The sequence below is a fragment of the Chelonoidis abingdonii genome, chromosome 10 (genome assembly GCF_003597395.2).
Source record: "Chelonoidis abingdonii isolate Lonesome George chromosome 10, CheloAbing_2.0, whole genome shotgun sequence".
Lineage (NCBI taxonomy): Eukaryota > Metazoa > Chordata > Testudines > Testudinidae > Chelonoidis > Chelonoidis abingdonii.
This window is the reverse complement of record NC_133778.1, coordinates 4,887,338-4,907,813: the sequence shown is the minus strand read 5'-3', so window position 1 is coordinate 4,907,813 and position 20,476 is coordinate 4,887,338. Positions and strand designations below refer to the sequence as shown.

Below are 20,476 nucleotides of genomic sequence, written 5' to 3'. Positions count from 1 at the left end.
TATTCAAATATTTTACCACTCTTACAACACTGGCAAACATTAGAGAAAAAAGAAAAAACAGAACAATGTGATTGGCTTCATCTCCAATTGATGGATCAGCGGTAGGATTTTCAGAAGCCCCAACACGTCTCAGCTGTCAGCAACCAAAATGTTGTTTTGTTTTAACGAAATGAACAATTTTAAGGAAAACAAAAATCATCAAACAATTTTGCAAAGAAAAAAAATCCTGAGCAGCTCAAGTTTGTCAGTTTAAGGACACTCCACGAGTTGACCAAAGTGAACAGCAATAAGAGAACGCTATAAAGTTTCCAGGCCACGATCAAGAGAAATAAGAGTAGGAACTAAATGCTTGGGGGTGGGGGGAGGCACATTTTTTTAAATAGTGCAGCTGATTAATCAACGAAACAAACCGCCAAGGAAAGTGGAGGATCACTTGATGGCCTCAAATGAAGAGTGGATGCATTTCTGAAAGGTGTGTGTAGTGGTGAAGGTGGCCCACTCCAGCAGGGGGTGGGGCAGAGGCAGCCAGGGAGGCTGTGGAAAGCTGCAGCTAGTTAAGGCGAGACTTATTTGGAGCCAGACAGGCAGTAGCTGCTGCGGCAGCCAAGCTATAAGAAGCTGCCCAGCAGAGCAGAGGGGAGTCTCTCCCTGACAAGCAAGGAAAGAGAACTGGCTCCCAGGGATAGCATCTGAGATAGAGCAGTGCTGGGCAGGCTCAGGGGAGCGGAGGGTGAGCTCTGGCTTGTTATCTGCTAGGCTGCAGACCCCTGCTAGAAAGGGCCAAGAAGGTGCAAGGGCCAAGGGGAAGTGGCCCAGGGACAATAGGCAGACAAGGGGAGAGAAGAAGGGAGAGAGGCTGCCGCTAGAGGGTTCCTGAGTAGCGTGTGGGCTTGGGTTCCGCCCTCCCCCCCGACACCTTCGCCCTTGCACTGCACCTGGCTGCAGAGAAGCATGACCAATACAGACTGCAACTTGCCCCTGAAGTGAGGGGCTAGACTTTGGGCTGTGGTTGGCCCCTGCAGCAGGTGCAGGCCAAAGGACTGCTGTGACCCGCAGAAGGGCGGTGAGAAAGAAGTAGTGGGCACTGCCGGAGAGCAGTGTCCTGAAGAGGACACGGCTGAGCGGAGGAGCAACAGCGGAGTAGAACAAATAACGGGCAAGACATCACCCACAGAGGGTGCTCCAGAGCTGGACTGAACTAATTCCCGGAGCAACCAGCAGGAGGCGCTGCGGTGGTGAGTCCTGACCCGTGACAGTGTGCTTTCAACAAAACACAAGTTATTGGGCCTGTTGTGCAGGTGATCTATGGTCCCTCTGACCTTAAGATCCATGAAAAAAATTACAAGAGTCACAGAGAAAAGAAGAGAAGTTGGGGAGGGGGAAGAAAAGAGACAATTCTTTTCATGTGATAAAGTATTTATGGCATTGTTCACTTGATTTAAGGTACAACAGAGCCTTCTTTTTTGCATACAGATCTGATCAACTCTACCACTCAAGTTCATATGTGACATACAACTTAATTATAATTTTAAAATTCCAGCATTTTACCTTAAATGGAAAAGTCTTTTTAAAAAAAAAAAATAAAAAAAATCTCTGCCTATGATATGTTTACATTTGAACTTATAATCGTGTGAGTTAACACAATGGTCATATATGGCTAAAAGTTCTAGTGTTGACACGACAGAAACATCAATCTCCCGTCCACGGGAAAGTTTACAACCATTTTACTCAACAAGAAGAAGTGAAGTGTCAGCATGTCCGTAGTTAACATGGGTTGGGATGTCCCTTTTCCTCACAACAAAGAGTCACTCATAGCTGTCAGCATTAAAATGGTGTGGGGGGAGTTACCAGGCAGGGTTTTCGGATGGGGGAAATTTTAGCTGATAATTGGTGAAGGATTGAAGGAGTAACCACAAGAGCCACATGTATATTTATTATTAAATGGGATGGAAACTTGTTCCCATTGAAATGACTGTTTGTGTATACACACGTTATGCATGGCTACATAACAAAACATGCATTACTCTTTGTATCAGGCTTCCTACACTACAATCCCCTTGAAAGGAGACATTTAAGAATGTATGTGGGAGCCAGAGCCTGATGCATGTCTGAGCAGATGCACCATACCAAAGCTCCAAGCTCATTGGTGCCATTTACTGACACGTTCAATGAACCAGGACTCACCCCTAATTTAACTCCCTTGAAGACAAGGGGGTGAGGTCAATTATGAATGTGGCTCAACTAATTCGGGTCAGTTATACAGCAAGTGCTTGAGGGCCTGATTTGGGGACTGCTCCCATTAAAGTCAATGGGAACTTTGCTATCGATTCTGGAGGGATAAGACTGAGAGCCAGGGCTCTTGCCATCCAAGACAGCCACCGCTGCGGCCTAGTACACAGAGCACTGGACTGGGAATCAGAAGAACTGAGTTCTGTTTCATGGCTATGCTTTTGAGTGACCGTGGGCAAGTCATTCAGCCACTCTGTGCCTTAGTTTCTCCCTCTTTAAAAATGGAAATAATGATACTGGTCTCCTCTGTAATCCACTAAGGTAAATTGCCGTATAAAAACATTGTTATCCAAGAACCCCAAAATTAAGAGGGAAAAGAAAGCCAAGTCTAAACTGAAATGACAGCCAGAACTTCCCACCATAGCTCTGTGCTTCACTGAGAAGTTGTTTGCTTCCTTTCTGCTCAGGCACAAATCATGAGAGAGCAATCCAGGACTTGGTAAATAAAATTCGCCTGGTGATTGTGGAAACTGTTGGCAAGCACAAAACTAGACAGGTTAACAATCCTCTGCCTGAGATGGTGGCTAGATTAGAAAGCATGTTGGCACACTTAACCTTCGTGGACAGCCAGAAGGAGAAATGAGCTGAGAAGTCTAGTTGGCAGCTGGTAGCAAGCGGAGTGCCCTAGGGGTTCGTCCTGGGGCTGGTTTTGTTCAACATCCTCATTAATGATCTGGACGACGGCGTGGACTGCACCCTCAGCAAGTTCACAGATGACACTAAACTAGGGGGAGAGGTAGATATGCTGGAGGATAGGTATAGGGTCCAGAGTGACCTAGACAGATTGGAGGATTAGGCCAAAAGAAATCTGATGAGGTTCCACAAGAACAAGTGCAGAGTCCTGCACTTAGGATGGAAGAATCCCATGCACTGCTACAGGCTGGGGACCGACTGGCTAAGCAGCAGTTCTGCAGAAAAGAACCTGGGGATTACAATGGACAAGAAGCTGGATATGAGTCAACAGTGTGCCCTTGTTGCCAAGAAAGTTAATGGCATATTGGGCATTCCCAGCAGATCGAGGGAAGTGAGATTCCCCTCTATTCGGCACTGTTGAGGCCACATCTGGAGTACTGTGTCCAGTTTGGGCCCCCCACTACAGAAAGGATGTGGACAAATTGGAGAGAGTCCAGTGGATGACAACGAAAATGATTAGGGGGCTGGGGCACATGACTTATGAGGAGAGGCTGAGGGAACTGAGCTTATTTAGTTTGAAGAAGAGAAGAGTGAGGGGGGGATTTGATAGCAGCCTTCAACTACCTACAGGGGGGTTCCAAAGAGAATAGAGCTATGCTGTTCTCAGTAGTGGCAGATGACAGAACAAGGAGCAGTGGTCTCAAGTTGCAGTGGTGGAGGTCTAGGTTGGATATTAGGAAAAACTACGTCACTAGGAGGGTGGTGAAGCATTGGAATGGGTTACTTAGGGAGGTGGTGGAATCTCCATCCTTAGAGATTTTTAAGGCCCAGCTTGACAAAGCCCTGGCTGGAATGATTTAATTGGGGTTGGTCCTGCTTTGAGCAGGGAGTTGGATTAGATGACCTCCTGAGGTCCCTTCCAACCCTGATATTCTATGATTCTATGAAAAGTGCAAGCTAAAGAGAGAGAAACCTTTCAGAGAGAAAAAATTAGGTTGATCTGAACCACATCAAAATAAGAACCACTGATGAATCAGATTCTAACAGAGAGTGTTTGGATACTTAGTATATCTGCCATAGAGGGCTCCAAACCAATTATATCCATTAAAAAAAACACCCTTTGAAGTCTTCAATTCAAATCTCAGAAGGATCTTACTTAAATGCTATCTTATCCACTTTGGAAGACAAAAACTCTGAATTTTAAAGAGGGAGGTACAAGGCCCTTTGCATTTTTCTGGCTGATTGATCTTTAAAAATGCACCCAATAGAATGTCTCCAGGCTCATGGGTATCAGTTATCAAAAGCCATTATCTGACATTTATGCCAGAGACAGATTTTTGCAAGCTGCTAAACAAAAACCAAACAGTAAATCTGATGGCGTCCAGCTATTGGACACCCTTACACATGGTAGAAGAAAAGCACTGAACACTGAAAAGAGAACATGCAGGACACCGTTCTACAGTATTTTCCATCAAGCTGTGAGGTTTCCGCAAGAATAAGCAATGTGCTCTATGGAAAATATCGGCTACAAGTTTGGATTTAAAAAGAGGACCAGAAAGTGGATGAATTTAAAAAAGAAGGACCTGGTGCTATTTTGGGGAGAAGAAGAGACATTAGAAACAGCTGGTGTATAGACAATTTACTAGACTCAGGATTATACTGCTATACACTACGCTGTTGTTATGTTTGTACTGCACCTAGCACAATAGGGTGCCGGTTCATGTCTGGGTCTTGTATGCGCTACCACAATGCAAACAATAATAAAAATATACTGCAGGCTCTAATGTTGTATTGGAATTGGGTACTATCCCTTTAAATAGTTTGAGCCCTCTAGTGTCGCCAGCTTCAATTACGGAAGCCACAAGGACCTAAGAGAGCAGCTTGTATATATGTCCTTCACAGATTCCAAGGCCAAAAGGGACCATTCTGATCAGCTAGTCTGACCTCCTGCATAACACGGGCCAGAGAACTGCCCAAAATAATTCCTAGAGCAGAACTTTCAGAAAAACATCCACTATTCATTTTAGAATGGTCAGTGATGGAGAATCCACCGCAACCCTTGGCAAATTATTTCAATGGTTAATTACTCTGATAGTTAAGAATTTATGCCCTAGTTCCAGTCTGAATTTGTCTGGCTTAAACTTGCAGTCATTGGATTATGTTATACCTTTCTCTGCTAGACGAAAAGCCCATTGTCCCCATGTAGCTACTTACACAATGTAATCAACTCAGGCCTGTTATTTGGAACTCAACTGCATCATATACTTAATGTCTGTAGCTCGCAAATACAGCAAGGTTCAATCCTATCAATGGTACTGGGTGCTGCACTGCCTACCAAGTGGTCCCACTGAATGAGACCTGCTCACTGTGGTAAGCATTACATTCAGTACAAGTGTCTCCAGGATTGGGTGCTTCGCTTGTTTCATTAGAGAAGAACAAATCTTTTGAACGATCAGAGAGGTACTGACTACTGTCCTAAATAATAATAATCCCCAGCTCTTACCTTGTGCTATTCACCAAAAGACCTCAAAGCACTTTACCACAGGAGGTCAGCATCACTACCCCATTTTACAGATGGGAGACCAGAGGCACAGAGAGGAGAGGTGACTGGCCCAGCATCATCCAGCAAGCCAGTGGCAGAGCCAGAAATAGAACCCATGTGTGAGTCCTAGGCTTGTGCTCTATCCACTAGGCCCGCTGAATTAATTTAAGAACCTATGTCTATAGCGTTAACCAATTCCATGCAAATGTACTCCTCCAAGGGTCAGCTGATGCAAGAGTGTAGGAATTTCTCTTAGCTATTGGTACACTCTCAGTTGTAAATGTTTATATAAGCCTATGCAACGTACCCGGGGGGAAATAGAAGTTCAGTTCAGATAGAGTTAGGTTGTGGGGTTTTTTTAAAGACAAAGTTAATATTTCAGACAGGCGACATTTAAGAAAATCTTTAGAGTTGCCAATTAAATATCTGCATTTGGTATCTGATATGTATTAGAACAATCTTCTATTTCCAGGAGCAACTCATGTCCCTCAAAGCCTTCTTCCACAAAACCAAAACCCGCTTCACTAAGTCTTGTCCAATGATCTCACTGATGACTAAGGAGGGTCTTGTGATTAAAGGAATGGATTGGAACCGTAGCGATATGGATTCAGTTTAGTTCCTGTTTCTGCCACAGGCCTTCTGTGGGATTTCTGTCTCTTCTGTCTGCTTCAGCTCCCCATCTGTAAAATGGGAACAATAATTCCGCTCCTTTCTTTGTCTTCTATTTAGATGGCCGTGCTTTGGAGCAGGGAGCATTTGTACAGTGTCAGCTCAACTGGGGACTCTAGGCATTATCTTACTACATATAGTAAGAATATGCCCTTGCCTTGAACTGTGCTCTATACTATATATCAGGGTAGGTTACATTTAAAGTTCTTCAGAAGATGCACCATATCTTTTAGCTTGTTTGTAAAATTGTGGGTACACCAATGGTGCTCTCTAATCCTATTTTATTAATATTTATCATTAACAATACCTTTACTGTCGTTCTGTCAGGCACCAGATTTTGCCTCTGTTTGTAATGTAAATGTTCTCTCCCATATTTCTGAAAGGTTTTGTCTGAATGAACCTTAAAATAGTCACTTGTCGGAAGGATGCAATGAGGACCTTAGCTTTTAAAATTCTTGTTATAGCTAATAGGCTGCTCATGCAATAGCCAGCCTATTGTTTATTTCATAGTTTAGGTCTGGAAGAAATCTCGATGTTTAGTGGGCCATTGTGATTCAGTCAATTGTTCCACGTGGCTTTGTGGAAGTGCTTTCAATAGATCATCAGTTTTTAATAGAAATGGTATTGCTGCCTCCATATTACCTGCTGAAACTCCATGAACTTGGCATAGAGGGATTGACTGCACTGGTATAATATGGATGTAGGGCAGAGATGTGCCATGCATCCTTCTCTTCTGCTCCAAACTTGTCTGCTAAATTGATAGTGTGTTTGCTTCTCTTAGGATATGTCTACAGTGCAATCAGAAGTGTGATTTCAGAAAGTGTAGATAGATCAAAGCAAGCTTGGGTGTCTCTACCTTGAATAGCACAGCAGAATGGGCTGTCCAATCCGGCTTGGGACCCTGGGTACCTATTCGAGTGGCTGGTCCATGCTGCCGCAGCTTCATTGCTATCGCTTTTTGATTTGGCTAGCTCAGTATGTCTACACAGGCTGCAGTCACAGCTCTAACTGCAGCGCAGCCGTATCTTTAGGGTCAAATTCTGCCCTTGGATACATATGCACAGCTCTCACTAGGAACTTGGCACACAGAGGACAGCTGCAAATCCTGGTCCTTTGCATAGAGTTAATAAATAAGCTTTGCACTAGGGAGTCTTCTAAGGGGATTGATCTGCTCCGGTATGCGCCACACAGCACAAGCACAGCTTCTCTGTGTGTTCTCACAGGAAGGTTTTGACACCATCAGTTTGAATTTCAAGCCAGGCACCCAGGGGAAAGGTGGAAAGCTAATCTCTTCACCTAGGTTGGAGCAGATACCGCTATGGTACTGAATTCTTTATGGAATTACAATCAGTATGACAAGCATTAGATCAAATTGGTTGAAATGGGACATTACCAGTTAAAAAAAACATTTAAGCTATTCTCAGTGCTGAGTGTTCACAAAAGCTTCCAATGTCTGTGTTTCTCTGCGTTTTGTGTCACTGTTGAAGACACAGACATGTAGCATATTCCCTGAAGTTAATCTGAATTATGCCACAAAACAGATGTGCTCCTTGGTGCACAAACAACTTTCTTGTTTTAATTTCAAAGCAGCTGCCGCCGCATCAGATCCAATCCTATTAATAAACACAGTGTTGGCTGACATGACATAATGAGTTAAGACACGATCATATATCATCGAGGGTCACGGTGGTAACTCTAATCAAGTTAGGAAGCACAATACCGCTGCTCTATCCAGGAGCAGACTTGATGGGGAATTAGGGATATTGTCTTGAGAATACAAAGCATTCTTTAAGGGTGAGATTCCCTCCCAGCGCAGAGGGCCAGCATGAGGCCTATGCACCACTGAAGACCTCAAAATTAAGAGGTGCACAGGAATGGGGGTGGAATTAATTGGGGCCCAGCAAGGAATTTTCCCTTTGGGACAGATTCCCAGCTTGTATAAAACAGCCTGGCTTTATTCATAGATTCTAAAGCCAGAAGGCACCATTGTGGTCAGCTAGTCTGGCCTCCCGTGTAACACGAGCCGTAGATTTTACCCACTAATTCCTGCCTCAAATCTAATGACTTGTGGCCTAGTCCAACCACATCTCTTTGAGACAGACGCTGAATCCTGATTTAGAGATTTCAAGTGATAAATAGTTTACCACATCTCCCGGTGAGCTATTCCAATGGTTAATTATGTTCTCTGTTAAAAATTTGCATTTTATATCCATTTTACATTTTTCTGACAAACTTCTAGCCATTGGAAGTTGTTATGCCTTTTTCTGCTAGATTAAAGAGCCTCTATTATCAACTCTTTTCTCCCTATGTAGATACTTATAGAGTGATCAAAGTAACATCTGAACTTTCTTTTAGGCAAGTTACCACAAATAGAGCTCCTTCAGGCTTCTCATAAGATATACCTTCCAAACATGGAGCATCCTTGTGGCTCTTTTCCAAGCCCATTTTAATTTTGAGATCCTTTCTGAAATGCAAACACCAGACCTGAGTACTGTCTTCCAATAATGGTCTCACCTGTGCTGCATGCAAAGTTAATTTTACCTCTCTCCCTACTCGGATTTACACCTGCTGAATATCAGGGTCTTTGTGGTGTTTCACAGAGGTAGTCGTATCACATACCCCAAAAAAGTCATTTTTATGAGATTCCCTAATTGTGGAGAAACACACTTAGAATGGATAGCAAAAACTTTTTATTGAAGACAAAATATATTAGTAAATTAAATCATGTCATGAAAGTTTGCATCCCCACACTCTAGGATTGCCTAGACAAATTGCCAGACAATTTTTAGACAAAGTATTTGGCAAATATTTACAAGTAATGAATGCATTAAAGGAAAATCAGGATGGGCTGAATGAATAATGAATATTAGTCCTGAACAGATCAGGCAGGCTCTACCGTTTATTATTAATTCATTTAAACTTATTGGCGGATGTAGGCACTGCACAATCAGGGTAAACATAAAGAAGTCAGATAAACATCCCACAGAATTTACTTTTTACCCACCGGAATAAACTACTTCTCCCTCCACTTCAAAACCTCATTTCAACCTGCCTGGGAAAATATCATCACATGCCCAAAAGGCTGCTCCATCTAGGCTTTGCTAGACCAACAGAAAGTGGAATCCACAGTCAACGGCCCTTCATGAAGAAGGCCCTGCCATCTGTCCCCTTCTGTTTAAATCTCCTTGGTTCAGCAAGGTTCTCAAGCACATGCCTGAGTTGAAGCTTTAGGCAGGCACCTGCTTAAACACCTTGATGAATCAAGCCCTAAACCAAGGGAGCCAATAACTCTAGAACCTCAGCTGGTCACAGTTAATGCAGTGTTGCACAAGGGACCCAAACCACTTAGTGCTTTATAGATAAAGAAAAAATACTTGGGATGCTAGCTGAGAAGATAAGAGACTCATAGACTCATAGACTTTAAGATCAGAAGGGACCATTATGATCATCTAGTCCGACCTCTGCACAATGCTGGCCACAGACTGTCACCCACCCACTCTTTAACAAACCCCATAACCTTTGTCTGAGTTATTGAAGTCCTTAAATTGTGGATTGAAGACCTCAAGGTGCAGAGAATCCTCCAGCAACTGACCCGTGCCCCATGCTGCAGAGGAAGGCGAAAAACCTCCTGGGCCTCTGCCAATCTGCCCTAAAGGAAAGTTCCTTCCCGACCCCAAAGATGGTAATCAGCTAAACCCTTAGCATGTGGGCAAGACTCATCAGCCAGCACCCAGGAAAGAATTCTCTGTAGTAATTCAGATCCCACCCGATCTAACATCCCATCACAGACCACTGGGCATACTTACCTGCCCTTGGAAGACTCTTCCCTGCTTTTTTTAAATTTTATTTTGTTTTATTTTATTTTATTTTGATGCTCACTGGCCTATGCCAGCAAGTATTTGTGGGTCCAGATGATGATACTTGGACATCCAACTCTCATTTGTAGACACACTGACATGGCATGAGTGAGCTTCAGCAGCCGCGGATGAGGGAAGAGATAAGCTGTGTAAAAACAGGTGCTAGAAATAATTGTGTCAGCATCAATGGCTAAGAATGTGTGGAAGCAGACAGGGAGGAAACAAACAAATAGAAGGAGCATACTAACAACATATACTGTGTATACTATATATTATATATTATATACTGTGTATATGTGGCACATTATTTTCAGGGCTTGTTCCTGAAAATGACCAATCAAAAGTGCATGATTGGATGTAGAAAGGAAGATGCATGTGTCAGTATGGGGTTAAATTTGTATATAAAGTAATCAATATTTTTATTCTTTGGATTTGTGGTATATCCTGTACCCACTCTGTGTAGTCTTAGTATATGCCAGTAAAAATACCTGAATGACAAATCTGGATTTGAGCCGAGTTCTTGGGAGCCGAGGCGTTATGGTCTCTAGAGAAATCCCAACACTGGTACTTGGCTATCTAACAATTACATTGCAGCAGTGTGTTTTGGGCATGACAGGTCAGTGTTGAAACATAGGCTCAACAGGCAACATTTTCAAAGGCACTTACTATATGAATGAGATTTTCAAAAACTGGCTTAACTCTGCTCCCATTAAAGTCAATGGCAGTCACCTTTGGCTTCAGTGAGAGCAGTGTTAGGCCAGTGCTGAGCAGTGTGAGCACTTTTGATAATCCCAGCCTATATTTCCGAATCCAGGTCAAATCACAGTGAGGTGTTGATTTTTTTTTTTTAAATCATCGACAGGATCTTTCTTTCTTCCTCGCCATCAAACGTACTGTATCTTCCCCACAATTTAACTAGCTTGATCATTCACAAATGTTCGACAGCCAATGAAAATATTTCAGCCGCTTTGGTTAAGAGAACCAAAAACTGTGTATGGCACTGCATGTGCTTTTCATGAAATGTGATGGTTTCTGGAATCACTTAGCATTCCATTTCCTTTACAGGAAATATTAAGAACAATGCAGCCTCCCTCTTTTGGCTAAGTGAATGTTATAAAAGTGCTCTTAAAACTAGACTGTCCATGCATTTTTTCTATTAATACCTCAATAATCAATCGATCACCCTGCCTTTAGTGACACATAAGGGTCATCTCAATATTGCCGTTATGTATTGTGTTGGCTAAGCCATCTAAAACCAGCGTAATAGCTGCGTGTACCAATCTGATGGCTGGGTGACCTTATCCAGGCAAACAGGCCTGTAAATGTGTAGCTTTCCTAGAAGCTGGGAGTTACCTTATATTAAAAGACTCATTAAACAAAGCAAGAAGCAGGTGCTCATAATACAAACACATGTTGCTTAGGTTTGTTTGAATTGGTTCATCATTTTCAGCAAGTTACTACACATACAGATGAAACACTTGATTGCTTAACCAACATTATAAGTGGGTTCAGTTGTAGGAAGACCCCCTTCTGAATCTATTTCTCAATCCATCTGCTTGCTTATGGACAGCATTACCAAGAGAAATGTAAGCATTAATGTTTTTAATGGTTGAGCCAGGAAAGTCAGCTGGGAGCTGATTTTCAAGACACATCCAATTATCCCTTAAAAGCATTTTAATTTACAGCTGTTTTTGTTCTTCAGTACCTGGCATCTAATTTATGGAGTAATGTTTCTTTAAGATGGCCATTAAAATGCACAAGTAACAACTGAGGGTTAAGAAGGTTAGGCATTACAGCAAGATTAGTTTTATCAGATGACCTGAAGCAGAGGTTATATTAAAAAATGCCTTAATTAAAACAGGTCAGAACCAGTCTAAACTCTCAACCTTCAGTTCTATTCACTAATTGGAAAGCTGATGCATACCAGAGGAGACAGACGATTTTTATCTATATAACATCACGTGAAGAGATGTTACTTTGTCAGCACTGCTCCTGATACTCTGCCTGAGGAATGAGCATATGTCATTCAGGATTTCACCCTTTTCTTCTGTGTTTTAATCCACTTCTAATGATTCTCAAAAAATTAACAGACTGAGAGCATTAAAAAGGATTCTGTATCCTTCCATACTAATCCAAATCCTTCTGTCCCATGTTTGCTCAGTGTTATGACTGTGGCAAAAAAGATAAAGAAACCAAAGCTAATAATTTCTCCTTAACTTGACCCAGTGCTCTAGGAGGCAAATTCAGTTGTCTGCTGCATCTCTTTTGAGTCTGGATAGCTTGTGTTCAGTTCAGTCTTCCAAAGTCACCTCCGATTTACAGGCCTCAGTCCAGCACTGCACTCAACCACAAGCTTAACTTTCAGCAAGTTAAGAATTCCATTGACTTGGAGAGCTCAGATGTACTCCCAGTAGTGACACTATTGTGATTCTGGGATGAATAAACAGGGGAATCTTGAGTAGGAGTAGAGAGATTATGTTACTTCTGCATTTGGCACTGGTGTGACTGCTGCTGGAACACTGATCTAGTTCTGATGCTCATGTTTCAAGAAAAATGGTGATAACATTGAAGAGGATTCAGCAAAGAGCCATGATTAAAGGATTAGAAAACATGCCTTACAGTGACAGGATCAAGGAGCTCCATCTATTCATCTTAACAATCAGAAGGTGAAGAGGTGACTTGATTAGAGCGTCGAAGTATCTACATGGGGACAAATATTTAATAATTGGCTCTTCAATCTAGCAGATAAAGGTATAACATGATCCGGTTGAAGTTGGAAGTTGAAGCTAGACAAATTGTGCATGGAAGGAAGGTGTACATTCTTAACAGTGAGAGTAATTAACCATTGGACCAACTTGCCAAGAGGGATGGTGGCATGTCCATCACTGACCATTTCAAATCAAGACCAGAGGTTCTTCTCGACGATATGCTCTAGGGTTGTCTTGGGGAAGGCCTGTGGCCTGTGTTATACAGGAAGGCAGACTAGTTGAGCACTCTAGCTCCTGCTGGCCTGGTAATTAATGAAGCATGTGCCTACATGTTTTTTGGCAAGCTTGGGGCCAGAGCACCCAGAAGCTTTTCTTTGCTTTTCCAATGTCTGATTCAGGAGAATCCCTGTCCTGAGGTAACTCAGTGCTTGTCAGGATCTGTATTTTCCTCAGGAGTATCTCCTCACATTGCTGCTCATCAGCAAACTGGGTGCAGGACATAGCATCGCTCCACAGGCATGGATAACTGCTGCACCATTCTACCAGCACGTACGCTCCCTGCAGTATTTGCTGCATTTCCGAAGGGTGTAATGATGTGTTGGATGCACATTTTTACTCTTATTAATGATCATCTAAAGTGCTTGGCTGCCAGCTTCCACTCCCCTTTGCACCACCCAATAACACAAATATCAAGCTTTTGGTGACTCAAAGTGATCCTTTCAAAATAGAGAGGAGAAATGGTCTAGTGACTAGGATGTTAGCCAGGTTTACTTCCTTGCTCCGCCACAGACATCCTTGTGGGCAAGTCACATAGGGCCAGTTTTTTAAAGATATTTAGGAGCCTAAAGATGCAGAGACGCACTGCATGGGATTCCCATTGAATCCCTACAATCCAGTCCACTGCAATTATCAAAATGTGTTCTGGATCCTTGCTCCCGTGCAGAGGAACCTGGATTTCCCAACTGCAGACCCCATCCTGAAGTAGAGTGACCAGATGTTAAGGGGAAAATATCGGGACTGCCACAGGGGCGGGGTGGGGTGGGGTTTCACACTCACCCATCCGGGAGTTCGGCGGCAATTCGGCGGAGAGTCCTTCAGTCGCGGACGGTCTTCAGCGGTATTTCGGCGGCGGGTAATAAACCTTGCCGCCAAAGACAGAAGCACTAGCTGCCGAAATACCGCCAAAGACCATCTGCGACTGAAGAACTCTCCGCCGAATTGCCGCTGAAGACCAGGAAACAAAATATCGGGACAAATGGCGTCCTGACCGTACTCTGGTCAGACACAGGACAAACTCCTCAAAATCAGGACAATCCCGATTTTATCGGGACGTCTGGTCACCCTAACCTGAAGAGACCAGACAAACTCTTAGTGAAGGGAATGGAACGCTCCATGCAGCTAAGAGCTGTACTCTGACATGAAGCCCAAGGAGCAGTGTGTGGCGTTGAAGACACCTAACACCAGAAGTTTAGGATGGGCCTAAATACGACAATCAAAATGAGCACCACAGGTACAGTCTGTCAGCTAGTTTTCTAGGCTGAACAGTAACAGCTGTAGTCTGCTTTTTATGTTAAAGATTTGGGCACAGGAAACCATGCATATGCACCCATTAAGTAGCTTATAAAAAAAAATCCTCCAGCTTTTTCCACTAAGGTTTATTATAACACATTGAAAATGCAAACGTTTTGCCTACTTCATTTGTTTATCTTCCTCCTAAATAAAGAGCTACTGCTTAGCATGTAATCCCCTTTGAAAACCAAATTAGTAATCTGATAGAGGAACCTATACACTGGAGGAGAACTCATGTGACTCAGACTAGGGTCTTTTCTTGCAAAATGGTTCCAGGCTGTTTTGTTCTGCAAACAGATTGAGTAGGCTGGACTGTAGGTTGTGCAGTGCAGCAAAAACTGGTCACAAAAGCAATTGCTGTGTATTAGTTCCATTATTCCCTATCCCCGCCTTTCTTTATTAAACAGCATTAATCCTGCCTTCATGTTTTATTACATAAAGCGAACAGAGCTCTTTCCTAATAAGCTTCTGGTCTCCATCTGTCCTTGGTGCTCAGAGCCGCAGTCACCCTGCAGAGCTGTGATAGCGGCTGAAAGAAGAAGCTGGATGATCCCCCAACATAGTTTTTTTTTTTTTTTAATCCATGTTATCATGGGATGCCTGTGTCCTCCTCTTGATCTCCACCTGGTGAAGATTGCTTTGCCCAGGTGGATTCCATCATCAAAGGGTAAAAGCTGTCAGTCAGTACATCTTCTCCTGCCCTGCAACCCCCACTTGATTAGTAGCTGAGAGAGAAGCCTGGAGCTGAAAAGCCAAGGTGTAAGTGGCAGCTCTTCCCCATGTCATCTCTTTCGTGCTTGAGTGTGGTCAAGACGTGGACTCTGTCCCAGGACAGGGACTGGCAGCTGAGGTAATTGCTGAACAAAGACATAGGCCTCGGCAGCTAAAGAGGCCAGCCCAGCTACAGGGGGCTCCCCGTGCAGATGGGGAAGGGCCCACAATTGGGTACCTCTCATTCACTTGCCCTTGCTGAAACCGAGTGCATTGCAACTTGGCTCAAAGGTAATGTTTTATCTGCCCCGAGTTCCAGCTTTTCACAGCGTTAGCCCCTGTCTACACTAGAGGTGCTGTGCCAGTATAGCTACACAATACTAGCAATGTGTTCCTAGCATGGACACCACTTACATGATCAAAGCTTGTGTTTCCCCCTGTATAGCTTATTCTGCCACCCCTCCAAACCAAACAAGCTTTACCAATAGAAGTGCAGTTTTGCTAGTATAGCTGTATTTACACTAGGAGTGTCTGTCAGCACACTTAGAGTGGTCAGAGATCACTCCCCTGACTGAAAGAGCTGTGTCAACAGATGTGTAGGGCAGACGTAGCTTAGTGAGTCAAGAGAGCATCAGAGAGAACTCCCCTGTGCCTGAAGGAAATAATAATACATTGAGATATACCTATCTCATGGTGCTAGAAGGGATCCTGAAGGGTCATTGAGTCCAGCCCCCTACCTTCACTAGCAGGGCCAGGTATGGATTATTGCCTGAGATCCCTAAATAGCCCCCTTGAGGACTGAACTTGCAGCTCTGGATTTAGCAGGCTAATACTCAAACCACTGAGCTATCCTTCTTCCCTTGTTATGCTATACTACTGCATATAGGCTATAATGCTCTTCTTCCAATTGTGCTAAAGAGCCCCATATGTTGCAAGTAGGGGTATTGGTTATACGGGCTTAGTAAATGTAAATAAGGTGGCAGAACCTCACCTTACATGAGTTAAGGCCCCAAAATGAATTGATCAAGTATTCCAAGGTCTCTGGTGCAGGGACTGTCTTTGCTGTTATGTGTCTGTAGCACGACAGGGGCCCTGCTCTCAGTAGGGGCTCTCGGGCACTACTCTAACATACACAGTGATATACCCTGTTAGAATGGAATGCTTTCCTAATCTCTACTTTCTACTGCAGACCTGCTCAAACCTCAAGTCAGTATCCAGGAAGTTACACGTGTAACTGCCCACGCATAAAGCTGAGAATACACCACCAGTAAGAATGCCCTTTTATTGATGTTCGCACAACAGTCATTAAACGCTTCATTTGTGGAGAGCCTGTCAAGTCAATAGCATCTTTTAGTGAGGACAACTGGGGAACTAAAGCCTTTCAAGAAGTTTCAAAGAAAAATATTTATAGGCAAATCTTTTTAAATACTATTTGTGCAGATGTTCAGTTCACGTTCCACTTAAAGGGTGGCATGCAAAGGCATGAAAAGAGCAGAGCGGTATAAGCATTCCTCTGCTAGATTTATTACTAGACAGTAACCCTCTTGGCAAGCCGGAGGGATTTTTGTCCCCCCATCACCTCCAAAATGCCTGTCTTCACACATCGTGTAAATCCGCAACCATGGCAAGAAGATGAAAGCATCGGGGTATTAGAGGAATATACAGACACTAAACTCCAACTCCAGCCCTAACATCCACTCTGTGCAACCCCCAATAATCTGTATATCAGTGCAGACTCCATCCCTTAGGACATAGGTTTCATTTATGGCATGTCAAACACAGATTAGCCTGTGGGTCAGATCTTCCACTGGTGTAAATCCATGTAGCCCCTTTGAAGACACTGGAGCTCTGACATTTGCACCAGCTGAGCCTTGTGTCTCATATGCTTAAATTCTGACATCTAACACCTAGAAGGTATGTGTTGCCTTATAACTGATCAAGTTTAACAGATGGGTGCAATTCGAGTGGTAAGAAGGCAACCCAGGCAGGACTCCTAGCAATAGCCACAGAAGGAAATGAGCTTTACCAAAGCAGAGAAATCCCACCTTCCCTTGACTTTTGTTTTAGTGAAAGCTGATATTCTGGAGCACCGAATGGCAGCCACCAGAAAGTATATCAGAGATGCCATGAGCAAAGGTGGTTGGGCGTGTGGTAGAGTTTCTTCCATGGCAATTTTTGATTGTGTGGTGATAATTCAGCTACTAAAAATATATGATTTGGAAATGCCCCATGGAATCCCCATTCTCCTATGAAGAGCAGGCTCTAGGATAGAGAAAGTAATTAATCATGGGAGTCCACAGCCAGGCTGCATCATGGGAGATGTAGTCCAGCCAGAGTTCCCCGCTCATAGTGAAGAATGTGTTAACTCAAACTACAATTCCCATGAGGCACAGCAGCAGCATATCCAACTTGAAGTATTTCTTTTTCAGCCAAAATCCAGCCCTAACATCTATCCTTTCATAAAAATTGAGTCCTTTTTTGCAGAAAGCAGACACTGTTCATGGAATAGTTCTGATGGAAATTTTTTGAGCAGCTCAAGCCCTAAACAAAGTCAATTCAGTCTCAGAACACAATAGCTCTAGCAATTGGATTCAAAGAGCAAAAGAAGAGTTGAGGTACTTGTGGAGCCTTGAGTTTGTAGATGGAGTTTGTAGAATGAGGATTTTTCTAGATATAACAAAAACAAAAACCCACAACCAAAGCTCTCTTGTTCAAGGAAATCTAGCTAGGGAGCAAATTTCCAGAGGAGATTTGGCAAATCTAGAACTTGGGTCTTTAGGAAGTGCTGCAGAACTTTTCTCAGTAAAGAGGCCTTGACACCCTAAAAAGGACACTCACTGACACCCCTTCTACCAAACCTCCAGAAGCAACCATCCCCATACCAAAACAATCTACCTTACTGCAAGCTGAGTTGCCTCTGACAAGGAAGAAGAGACAGAGACTCCATGGACTCCTTCTCTAAAGATTTAGCTACTGATTTTCTGTGGGAGGTACCCAGATACTAAGGTGATAGGACAGCAGTATAAAATCCAAAAGTTGATATGATATTGCAAAAGATTTATATAAAACAAAAAAGCACACGTTTGTAAAAGTGAAATACTGTACCACAAATTATCCAAACTCTCATACCTAAAGTGCCTTTTCTGATCATTCACAAGCTCTCTTAGAAAATAATCCTCTAGCAGAACGCCAGCCAGAGGGAATTTCACAGAAAGGATTTGTCCAAACAGAGTTAGAAGAGGATTAAAATTAGTCTTATAATGGAAAGCTGGCTACAGCATAAACTACGGGCTCAGTGCAATGGCTCACAAAAGTGGGAGACAGTATAGAATTCCACCTTTGGGAAGCTTCTCAATTTCCCAAATCGAATAAATGACAATAAAAAAAATAGTCCAGTGTAACATCATTCCATGATGTAGTACGCAAGAATTTGTTAGACTGAATGCCAGGCTAATCTTTTTCTAAAATAACTTTAAGCCAAAAATCCATAAATGCCTAAAATCTCCAGCTCAGAACCTACAGGAGATGTGGTCTAAGTTGGAAATTTTATGTAACCAAGTAAGGGAAAGTTTATTCTGTATGCTACTAGAGTGCAAAGGTTTGTTTCAGAATCCATTAGTGACAATGGGAGTCTTTCTTCTAACTTTCTTTGGTCTCTGGATTAGGTCCTAAATATTTATCTATTTATGTAATCTGTGCTAAGGCAAAAGACAGTCACCTTTTGCCTGATACACTCTTGCAAATTTTCTGGTCAGAAAAGCAAAATAAAACTTGTATGTCACAGCTGTGGTGGGTCTTTGAAGAGGTCAAAGGTTAAATTCCACTTGCCGCTGTATGTTTTCATTAGATGGATCTTACCGTATTGAAGAGAAAACTTAAGGAGTTCAGTTAAATCCTCAGAATTAGATTTAAAAAATCTAGAGATGTCACCCAACGTATAAGAATCTTTCGGTTCTTACCTACAGTTCTGGAAATTTCAGAAATACAGATGCTTGTTCTTCTTCTCTCTGTCTTGACGAATACCATAGTGGTGTGCATGGAGTAGGAAGTTGAACAGAACAGAAAGGAAGAATAGCTTCTTTTGTTGCAGTCCATAATTCCCACATTGGCTACTGGTTAGACCCAAAAGTGAATGAAGATAGCAAGGGAAATATTAAAAATATTACTGTCTTCAGAACCAGGTCAACTGAGGTTCATCTTAAATTCTGGGTGTGGAGCTGGGTATTATAGCAGCTCTTATGTTAGCCAATTTATCCACCCAAAGTTTTTCTTCTCGTGATGAGTCCATCTGATGTATTGAGCTCACAACAGAGAGATTAGAAAGATTGATTGTTGTTCCCACGGCAAGCGCTCCTATCTACACAATGGAATCCCAGGTCAGAAATGGGGCTAGGAGAAGAGGAAACAGTGGGCACATGGGTGGTGTTGGGGTCTGCTGGGTGTCTTTGAGATCTTTGCAGATCCTGGGTCACGTCTCACGCCAAAGGAGCACAAGTCCCCCTGCATCCAGAATTCCATAGGGTGGAACTCAGAGTCACCTCTAATTTACATAAGTTTTTCCTTGGAAGTGGATAGTTTTTTCCCTTAGTTGGGGCCTGCTTCATAACTCTTGCTGTCTCCCAGAATATCCCTACTATGGTGTTATCCCTTATGGGGCCACAGCATCAAATAGCAGATCCCTGCCCCCTTGCTCCTAGCTTGGGAGCACACTAGCACTCAACGCTGCTCATTTTGACTTAGCCAGGCTGCTGCCATGCTATTCAATATCTTGTCATTTTCTGGTTAAAAAGCACAGGCTGATTCCCAGTAGAATTGCAGGCCAAAAGCTTGCTGAATATAACCGAAAGTTCGCTGCTCTTACATAATGCCTTGGGTTGATTCAGCTTGGCAGTTTCCACAACTAATGTCTTGGAATGTTTCCTTTAAACTTAAAAAAGAACAGGAGTATTCGTGGCACCTTAGAGACTAACAAATGTGTTTGAGCATAAGCTTTCGTGGGCTACAGCCCACTTCATCGGATGCATGCAGTGGAAAATACAGTAGGAAGATATATATACACAGAGAACATGTTTGGCCAATGTACATAGGCAGAGGCAGGCATTGCTGCACAGCGATGGCATATATTCACATTGGGTAGCATGTTTAGGGGTGACGATGAGCCTCTGTAGTTGTGGCCGCTAGATGGTCCGATATAGGGTCCTATGATGGTGTTCCCTCCTGAATAGATATGTTGACAGATGTTGGCAATGGCACTTTGTTGGCAAGGACACGGTTCCTGGATTCCGTGTTTTTGTTGTTGTGGTGTGTTGTTGCTGGTGTAGTAGTGCTTCAGGTTGGGGGGCTCGGGCCTGTACAGCATAAGGACTGCGCCTGTCTCCAAATTCATATGACCAAGTGCTGGATCATCTCAGACTGATAGCGTTGTAGATCCTTGATGATTGCCGCTGGAGAAGGTTTAGTTGGGCGGCTGCAAGGGTGGACGGTGAGTGGCGTTCCTC

General features: G+C 43.1%; 1 long non-coding RNA gene across 2 annotated transcripts in view; it reads left to right on the top strand.

Moving 5' to 3' along the window:
* Positions 1-888: 888 nt before the first annotated feature.
* LOC116836452 (uncharacterized) overlaps positions 889-20,476 on the top strand; it is a 56,082-nt gene continuing 36,494 nt past the window's right edge. Inside the window, exons 1-3 of one of the 2 annotated variants that reach the window (XR_012656612.1) lie at positions 889-1,235; positions 5,201-5,292; positions 6,194-6,272. This is a non-coding gene — a long non-coding RNA (uncharacterized LOC116836452). The remainder of the gene's footprint in view (positions 1,236-5,200; positions 5,293-6,193; positions 6,273-20,476) is intronic. The other variant, XR_012656611.1, reaches the window with a different exon arrangement.